Source organism: Lathyrus oleraceus, chromosome 7 (genome assembly GCF_024323335.1).
Source record: "Lathyrus oleraceus cultivar Zhongwan6 chromosome 7, CAAS_Psat_ZW6_1.0, whole genome shotgun sequence".
In the NCBI taxonomy this organism is placed as follows: domain Eukaryota; kingdom Viridiplantae; phylum Streptophyta; class Magnoliopsida; order Fabales; family Fabaceae; genus Lathyrus; species Lathyrus oleraceus.
The window spans coordinates 371739632-371749257 of record NC_066585.1 but is presented as its reverse complement, the minus strand read 5'-3'; the positions used below and the strand labels follow the sequence as shown (position 1 = coordinate 371749257).

At 38.5% G+C, this 9626-nt stretch overlaps 1 non-coding gene across 1 annotated transcript; it reads left to right on the top strand.

The window, feature by feature from the left end:
- Positions 1-209: 209 nt before the first annotated feature.
- LOC127109443 (small nucleolar RNA R71) lies at positions 210-316 on the top strand. The gene has a single exon (XR_007796731.1). It is a non-coding gene; the product is annotated as a small nucleolar RNA R71 (small nucleolar RNA).
- The last annotated feature ends 9310 nt before the right edge of the window (positions 317-9626 follow it).

The window sequence follows — 9626 nt, the reverse complement described above, 5'->3', positions numbered from 1 at the left end:
TTTCGTACATTCCACTTTTTGTTTGGTACTTTTCTACTGGAGTCCTTTCACCTCCCCACTGGCAATGGTTTTGGGCCATGTTTTCAATGAGTTGATAGGCTTCGTTGTATGGCTTGTCCATAAGTGCACCGCCTGCAGTAGCGTCTACTGTCAGTCTTGTGTTATACAAAATCCCATTGTAATATGTGTGAATGATCACCCAGTCCTCGAGACCGTTATGTGGACATATCCTCATCATGTCTTTGTATCTCTCCCACGCGTCGTAGAGAGAGTCTACATCTTTTTGTCGAAATCCGTTGATTTGAGCTCTCAGCATAGCAGTTTTGCTTGGCGGAAAATATCGGGCTAAGAAAAAGTTCTTCAGTTCTTTCCATGTAGTAACTGAGTTGGATGGCAAGGATTGTAACCAAGCCCAAGCTCTGTCACTTAGAGAGAATGGAAAAAGGCGTAGTCTTATCGCATCTTGAGATACACCATTCGCCTTCACAGTGTCGTCCGTAGGATTTCCAGCAAATTGATGTTGTTGGACAACTGATAATAATGAGGGTTTTAACTCGAAATCGTTAAGATTGATATCAGGGGAAGCAATGTTGTTGTAACGTTCTTGATGGGATGGGGTATCGTAGAACTTAAGAGGACGATTATGTGGTTCCACTATAGCCATGGTTGGTTTTTCAACTAGTTCACTAGTACGAAAGAAGATATCGGGAATAATGTACCTTCGTTGGTACTCTAGTATTCGGCGTCTTAAATATAAGAAACGCTATAATTCTACGATTGGTGGTGCTAAGTTTTCGCCTTGTGAGCGAGTACTTGGCATACAATCGGGAAATAAGGGAAAGGAAATTAGTTTTTACCTTAGTCTATACTGCGCAACAAAAGAATCGCACTATTTGACTAAATCAGGTCCCCGACAACGGCACCAAAAACTTGATACGTCTCGTGACTGTATATAGAATATAGTATATCGGGTACTTGACTGCAAGTGCACAGTCTAGTCATTTTAGTTTTAAAAGATATCAAACCAACAGGGACCGATCGTAAAACTAATACTATCGATGTTACTATGTTTAGCTAAGGAGATGATTTTTAGAGGTTTGGTTGAATAAAAATTAAATCTAAAGGAAGTTATGTTTTTAAGAAAATATTAATCAAAGGATATCAGTATGCAACGCATTAATGGTCAGGGATTCGATAAGTCACCGGTGTATATTTTAATTACCAAATATCTTTTAGTAGAAAATTCTCATTTAAAAGGCTTTATCTCACACTCTCGTGATTGTTGACTCAGACTCTGCTTTTAAGTCAGAATGTACGCTCTCGCTGTCCCATTTGAAGTTGAAAATACTTTTTGAAAATAAATATGTTCTAATTGCTTTTAAAGTGCTCTCGCTGTTTTTAAAATCAATGCCTAGTTTTTACTATCCAGTTCGACCCTCACGCTCTCCCGATTGTCGGTTCTGACCTTAGTTAATTTCCCACTCTCATGGCAAAACCGTATTAAATAGCTTCTCACTCTCGTGACAAAGTTAATTAAACTTAAATTAAAAACCACAGCAAAAAAGATTGTTTGAGAAAAGAAGTTTTACACCGATTATTATTAAATCCCGTCAAATTAAACTATTTACATACCGATACCGGTAGTATAGCCGGACATGTTAAATAACGCAAACACGGACGAACATAAACAGATCAACAATAAAGCAAACATGATTATAATAATAATAAAGCAATAATAATAATAATTGAATAAAAACCTGGAAATTGGATTAATAGGATATGCCGAATCTTGAAGTACTTGAGCAGTCCTCCACAGGTCGGTAGGATTCTACTTCATCGAAATAATTGCTTAAACTAAATTGAATAAATTGCATTAGTTCCCCAGTGTAGGAAACTACTTTGGCTAAATGAAAAACGGAAAGGGAAAGGGAAAACAGAAACTCTGAACGGAACGGTAACTAAATTGCGGTAAGAGAAAACAATTTTGCTGAAGAAAAATAATAGTAGAAAACAGAATTGCTGTAGAAACTAAATTGTAGAAAAAAATCTTGAAAGCTGGCTTCAGGGAGGAAAATCAAGCGTGCATGTAGGTTTCCAACTTCCATCCTTTTATATTCTCCTTTTGGTCTTGACAATTGAGAGAAATAAGGGTGACTTGGTTGAGTGAGAAATTCACGGGAAAGTGGGCTGAGGAGCGAGAAAACTGGGCGTGTGGATCACTTCTATTGACAAATTCATTACGCTGCTTTTGGCCTTGTGACGGGCGTGGTGGGCCTGTGACGTTCGTGACACCCAGGGCGTGACGGTCGTGACAGGGTTTGTGACGGTCATCACATGCACAAGATTTGTATTTTCTGCTTTTCTGCTGTTTTCTCTTTTGTTTCTTCTTCTTTTCCTTCTTTTCTATACTTTGCTCATTTAAACATGGGAATTGAAATACCTGCAAAAATTACTCGAACACTTATGGCATAATCGGAATATAAATGAAAGTGGTACGATTTTTGCATGTAAACCAAGGCAAATATACCATGTATTTTCGCGTTATCAATCACCGCCTCAACCCCAACCTTCTTCCACATCTCCTTCTTCTTCCTTTCTTTGGATTCGAATCGCGGCAAAGTCGCAAGAAATTATGGCGTAAGTTTTTGTGTGTTTCTGTGTGCTCATGAATTTTGACGTGTGAGGCTTTGAACGAATCATGAAAACGATTGGAGAAATTATGTTATGCGTGTGCGTTAATTCCTATTGTGGATGTTTGATTTTTGTTAGGAAAAATTGGATTCTGCCTGTGATCTGAAAAGATGGATTGAACTATGAAAAGTTGTTTTATAGAGTTCCCATTTAGTTTTTAGATTTCAATGAAATTAAATTGAAAACCACCGTAAATTAACCTTCTAATTACAAATTAAAATAGCTAAATTGGAAATCAAAATTAAAATGAAATGGTGGTTATGCAATAAAGATGTTAGTAAGGTGAATTTCATATTCCCGTTTTTACAGACTGTATGGTTTTGTTTGAGAAATTGGGATGGCTTGGAAAAGTCAACTTTGTTAACTTGTTAAATAAACTTTATTCCATCATCAATCAATGAGATTAGGAATTTCACGGGTTAGTTTGTCAAGCCCACGCACTACACACATGTACCTATTTTGATCATGCTATCTTATAAATTTTATTTTGTTTCTACCCTTTGAATGTTTGTACATAATTTTTGCTATAACAAGGTGAACATTGTAAATAATCTCATGTTGTTATTGTTTGCGTTGCTTGTGTTACGTTGCATTTTAAATGGGATTGTAATCCACGGATTCGACAATTTTATGTCGATATGCCACCAAAATGTCAATAAATTTGTAGAACATTTCACCGCGTTATGATTTTACGCGTGACATTCATCATGTTGTCATCACGCGCGAACCGGTTTTTGAGCACATTATAATTTACTTATTTCAATCATTTTTATTAATTAATTTTTGTTAATAAGAAATTGATTGTTTTATTTCACCATCGTCTCGATAATCATATCCAAACCAATTTCAAAACAAAATCAAACAATTCTCGATTCAATATTGAGCCCCCATTCTTTAAACACCTTTCTAAATCGATTGCTTTTTAGCATCACCATCAACCTCACATAGCTTACTCTTGGGCTTTCTTACAACGAGACCTACTCGATTATAATTAAATCGAGTAGATGATTGATACACCAAGTATTTCTACCTAAATCTTATTAGTTCTATAAAATTGAATCCAAAATCTTTTTTCAATATACTCCTCAACACTTTTTTAATTCTAAATTATGGAGGAAAAAGAGTATAGGAGGTGTACGCTTCACTATCTATCAAGTAATCGAATGATTGGCGTACGTCATATTGCTCGAATTCTTGTCGTCCAATTAAAACTTACCAAATGCAAATCCAAATCATTTTCTCTAAACCAATAAAATTTCTAAAGACTTTCTTCTTATAAATTAAACTTGGGATGAAAAAGAGTATAGGAGGTGTTTGTCGCATCACGCGAAAAACCGGCGGGAAAACAAGAACAACAGAGCCGCCACCGTGCGTTATTTATCCCAAAAGAGGGAAAGGAAACGCTCAGAGTAAACCTAGGAAAGAACATGGTCTCGCGACCAAAGAGAATGGGTTCGGGAGTCGGTTATGCGAAGGGAAGGTATTAGCACCCCTACGCATCCGTAGTACTCTACGGGATCCACGCACAATAGGAAGGAAAAATTGGTTGCTAAAACACTGCTCAAACTCACACACACTGGCTGAAAGAGACACAAGAAACTGACTGAAACTGACTCGGCAGGATATCGCATCCTGGGCCTACTTAGTCTATCAGGCATAGACATCAGAGTCGAAGTAGTTCGGACTGGGGAGACAACACATGCTCGCTAGGATATCGCATCCTATGCATACGTATCTTCTCGGACGAGAGAAGAATCAGAGCATTCGTAGCTCGGTTGACACGCACACAAACAAACACAGGAAAAGGCAAACGTGGAGCCTGAATGCCAATCACTGGACTTACATCAGCATCCGAACCAAAACACACACAAAAGGGGCAAACATGGAGCCTGAATGCCAATCACTGGGCTTACATCAGCATCCGAACCAAAAAAAACCACACTGGAACCCGAATTCCACTCGATGGACTTACATCAGCTTCCAAGCACACAACAACACAACAAGTTAATAGGGAGTCGGGGACTCGAGCCTATAACTGTCAAGCACACACTCAAACAAACAGACAACAAATTGCTAAGGAGTCAGGTACTCGAGCCTAGCAACTGTCAGACAACACACACAAAAAAGAAAAAGGGCGCCCGGAGAGATCAGCTCAATCTCCTGCCTACATACTTCATCTGGTATGAAGATCAGGGCGATGTAGTTCCCCTACAGAGGGATAAAGGACTAGCCTAACCAGATAACAGAGGGAGACACAACACTAGGGAGACTACGACTCGAGCCTAGATGTTATGATGCAAAATCAACCCTAAGTTAAGGTTTCTAGCTAACTGGCACAGGGAGCCAGACTATCCTAATCATGACTTGCACAGGAAGCAAGCCACACACACACTTAACTTGCATAGGAAGCAAGCCAAGCAAAACCTAACTTGCACAGGAAGCAAGTCTAAACTAACCCTAACTTGCACAGGAAGCAAGTCAAACAATCCTAACTTGCACAGGAAGCAAGTCAAACAATCCTAACTTGCACAGGAAGCAAGTCAAACAAACCTAACTTGCACAGGAAGCAAGTCAAACAATCCTACAAGCACAGATAGCACACACTATACACAAGCAAGTGGCTCAAACAAGGGTTAGGTTTTAGTCGAGGGGTCATATCAACCTCAACAAACAAACCTCTGGAACTGGGTGAATGTGCTCTTAACCTTGCCATTGAGGGGCTAAGGTGAAGCAGATGAAAGGTGAGTGAAGATGAGACTTCACAGCTCTTATCCCTGGCCTGGGAGAGCTCAAGACAAGAATGTGTGGGTTCAGAAAGTGGGAACCCTTCTACACATTTGATACTGACTCAACTGTACAGTTGTACAAGATCTTGGGTTTGTATCTGCAGTGCATCAACACAGTGGTGTGAGCAAAACAGAAGACACACTGAATAGCAGGGGATAGGTTGCTTATCCCTCGGTTCTGCCAATTGCCTCTTCACTTAGGAGGTCTTTGACTCTGTACAAGGACAAATTCAACATCCACAAACATTGCCTCTTAAGGAGGACTTCAGACAGTTGCCTGGCCAAGTAACAGGCCAGGTCTTCCAGACTACATGAAGTTAGGAAGTTATACCTCAATGCAAATTGCTTATACAAGCAAAGCAAAGCAAAAGTTCACAAGGAACTGAGCAACTAAAGTACCTGAAACCAGTCAAGCACAGTTAGTATACAAGTCAAAGTTAAATCAAAATGAAACAGATGTCAACCAGTCAACACAAGCAAGTGAATGTGCAAGGCATAAGGCTTAAGGCATGTGAGCCAAGCCACCTACAAAACAAAACATGTTAGACAATGATATTTAGGCAAGCTCAATCGAAAGAAGTAGTCTCATTGGTCATTTGTTGGTCAACCTGAAAACACAAGCTCAAAAGTGAGTAACAGGACCACTAGGACAAGCCTAGGGTCAAAAATGAATGAGAAAGTCAAAACAGCAAAGGGCAAGTGTCCAAAATCATGTTCAAACCATTAAGAAACACAACCAATTGGGTTCACATTCATATCAATCATCATCATCATTTCATGAGCAAATTAGGTCAAAGCATGGCATTTAGAAGCTCATAGAAGTCAACAGCAAGACTTAACTCAAAACCAGTCTTAAACATCTCCAAAACTCACCAAATAAATCATGGCCATTCACAATCCATAGAATGGTAAGCATGCCAAATTTCATCTCATTTGGACAAGTGGAAGGCAGCCAATGAAAATCAGAAAGTCAAAGCAATTTTGAACATGCTCAATGAAGTCAACCAAACATGCATCAACTTGAAAAATTCATAAATCAGAGATGGTGCATGATAAATGAATGGGACTAAAACCATGGCAAAGATGAGGATGTCTAGTTATCTCATGTAAAATTTCATGTCCATCCAATAAAGTATGAGAATTTCACAAATGAAATGGGAACAAGTGTCACAAAAAGTCAACATATGATCAAGCAGGGGAGAAAATCTCAAACAATTAGGAAATGCCACAAATAATTCCAAGAAAATTCACCTGTCAACTAGACATAAAAGAGTAGGTTCATGCAAAAAATCAGATCAATTGGAGGTCAAGAAGCATGGTATCAAAAATCATGAAGTTGGACATCAATGGTGTGACACAAATTGTCACACCCTAATTCAAAAAATCATAACTCACAAACCAGTAATGATAAATTCACAAACTCTACACCAAAATCACCATGAGTGTGTCTAGTTTAAGCACAATAAATTTGGGAGCCATTGGATAAAGTATCACCATTTCACAAATGTTTTGGCAAAGTGTACAAAAAATGCATACATGTCACAAACCCTAGCACCATTTAAAATTCGACCATGCAAAAATTCTGGAAAATATATGACAAAAAACTAGAGATCAAGATGGACATGATGCAAAAAACCCCATGAAATTTGGATTAAAAATGAGTGAAATATGATTTTTGTAAGTTGTTGTATCAAGTTAAAATAAATATTGCAAAATAAATGAATCAAATAATAATTAGAGGATTAATTGAAAAAAGAAAAAGCAAAAGACTGATGTACCCTCCGCTGAGTATGAAACTCAGCGTTTCATTAAAGGGTGGGGTCAACGCCCCCAGTCAACCAAAGGCACGGGCCAAACGCGTGCGTGCACGGCCCACACCAACAACCAATCAACGTTCACCTTCTTCAGCCACAAATAATTTCTACATGCTACAGTAAAACGAAAATGAAAGGAAATCTGGGCATCGCGTTTTGGGGTTTACTGTAGCATTCATCATTTCAAAATTTCAGCAAGAACTTTTGTCAACCAAACTCAAAAAACAGCATATCAACGTGTTCCTCTTGCAGTGTATAGCAACATTACATCATCCATTTTCATTAATTTATGCTAACAAGAGAGAACCAAGCAAAGAAACATTCACATGTGAAACTTTAAGACAACATAACTTCCTTAATATGCAACCATTTTCATTGATTTAAACTTCATCATTCTCAGCACAAAAAGATCTATAATAAGCATGTATTGGTTTAGCAAAATGAGGAGGTCGAATCCATACCAGTTCTGAGGAACAGTCGTGATTCAGTTGATATTTCGTGTGTTTGGCTTGAAACAGATGTGCCATAAGCCTTCCAATGATGGATGATGATTGATGTTTGGCTTGAAATGGCTTGGTGAGGTTGCAAACAAGTTCTGCCATTGATGATGCTTTGCAAAAACAGTGCTGCTAGATGCTGATACAGATGGTATTTGAAGGTTGCAACCAAATCCAAATGATGAATAGATATTGTTTTAGGCAAAGCAGGGTTTGGTTCTTTGGCCAATGTTGACAGACTTTGAGAAATGCACAAAAATGAGTTTTTTAGAATGAGATGTTTTTTGTGGTTCTTTGCTGTAACTAGGGTCTTCTATTGACAGAAAATGATGTTTGATCTGCTTGGATGGTGAAACAATCAAATGGCCAAGCTCAGTTCTTTAGAAGTTTTGGACAGAAAATTGGAAAATGCAAAAAAGATGATTTTTAGCATGAGTGAGTTCTCTTGTGGCAATGGGTTTGATGGCTGCTTCTAGTGTTTGCAATTGACAGAAAAAAGGTGATAGAAATCTGCCATCAGAAGTACAGATCACAGTCCATGGATATGTGGGATGTGGTGGTTGAAAAATGGTACTTTCTTCCAATTTTCAAGCAAGCTAGCATGGCTGCAAGTACTGCATAAATTTGGGCTTTGTAACATGTTTCAAATGACATTTCAGACCCATTTCAATTAGCCAAATGGTTGGAAAAGGTTTATTTTGAAAAGTCAACATTTCACTCACTTGAAATTAATTAAGGCAAGTCCAAAAATGCCATTTTGATTGGTGAAGTTTTGGTACATGAAAGTTACATTTTTGGAAAGAGGGGATCAAATGTGACTTGTAGGAAAAAACCCCACCCAAATTGGCCAAATGGTTTGAGAGATATGGCCTTTTGAAGTTCCAAAATTTCTGAAATCGATTCGATCATAACTTGCCAACCACACATGGGAATTGAGAGTTCTTGGACTTTTTGGAAATGGGAGAACAAGATCTTCAACTTTCATGTTGGGCCAAAATTCATTTGAAGCTTGTATCATGATGTAAGTTTGAGGATCAAGACTTTCCATTTTTGGTAAGTTTCAGTTACAGGTCCAGTTTCCATTTTTGGAAATTTCTGATCTGGCTTCAAATTCTTCCATGATGGTGTTTGACATGATATATGAGGACTATTTGGACATGAATAAACTCTCTCAAACCAAATCCAATCATCAAATCCCTGATTAAATGGACAGTTGACCAACAGTTGACTTTTAGGGTTTCTGGCTGTCTGTGCATTGACTGATGACTTCTGACCATCCAATCCTTGACCAAAACACTTTAAATGGATCCTCAAGTCATGGAACATGTTGGACCAACCCTAAGGCCTTGGCTCAATGGAATTTGTGCTTGCTTGCTTGACTGACTGATCTCCTGACCAGTTTGACCTAATTTCTTGATTGGCTTGCACTTGAGGAAAAAGAGGCAATGCAATGCTATGCAATGGACCATGATATGCTATGACCTAATATGAAAATGTATGTATAATGATAGGTGCAAATTTGAGGTGCTACAGCTGCCCCTATTCAATCGGCTGGGAACCCGAACGGATGATAGCAACGGCTGTCAGACTTTCAGGGTAAACAGGGATTGAATACCAAAAGAACCGGAAAATTTGCACTCTGCTGGATATGATACTTATTACTGGGTATTTTTTTTTGTTTTTTTGTTTTCAAAGGGTACAGCCACATCCAGACATCGCAACGACGATGAATGGGGGAAAGAAATCACAACTAGATGCCAACGGACAACTAGGAAAAACTCCACGTTTACCAAGACCAACGGAGAGGTAACCAGACATTAATGAATGACTGGAAGGGA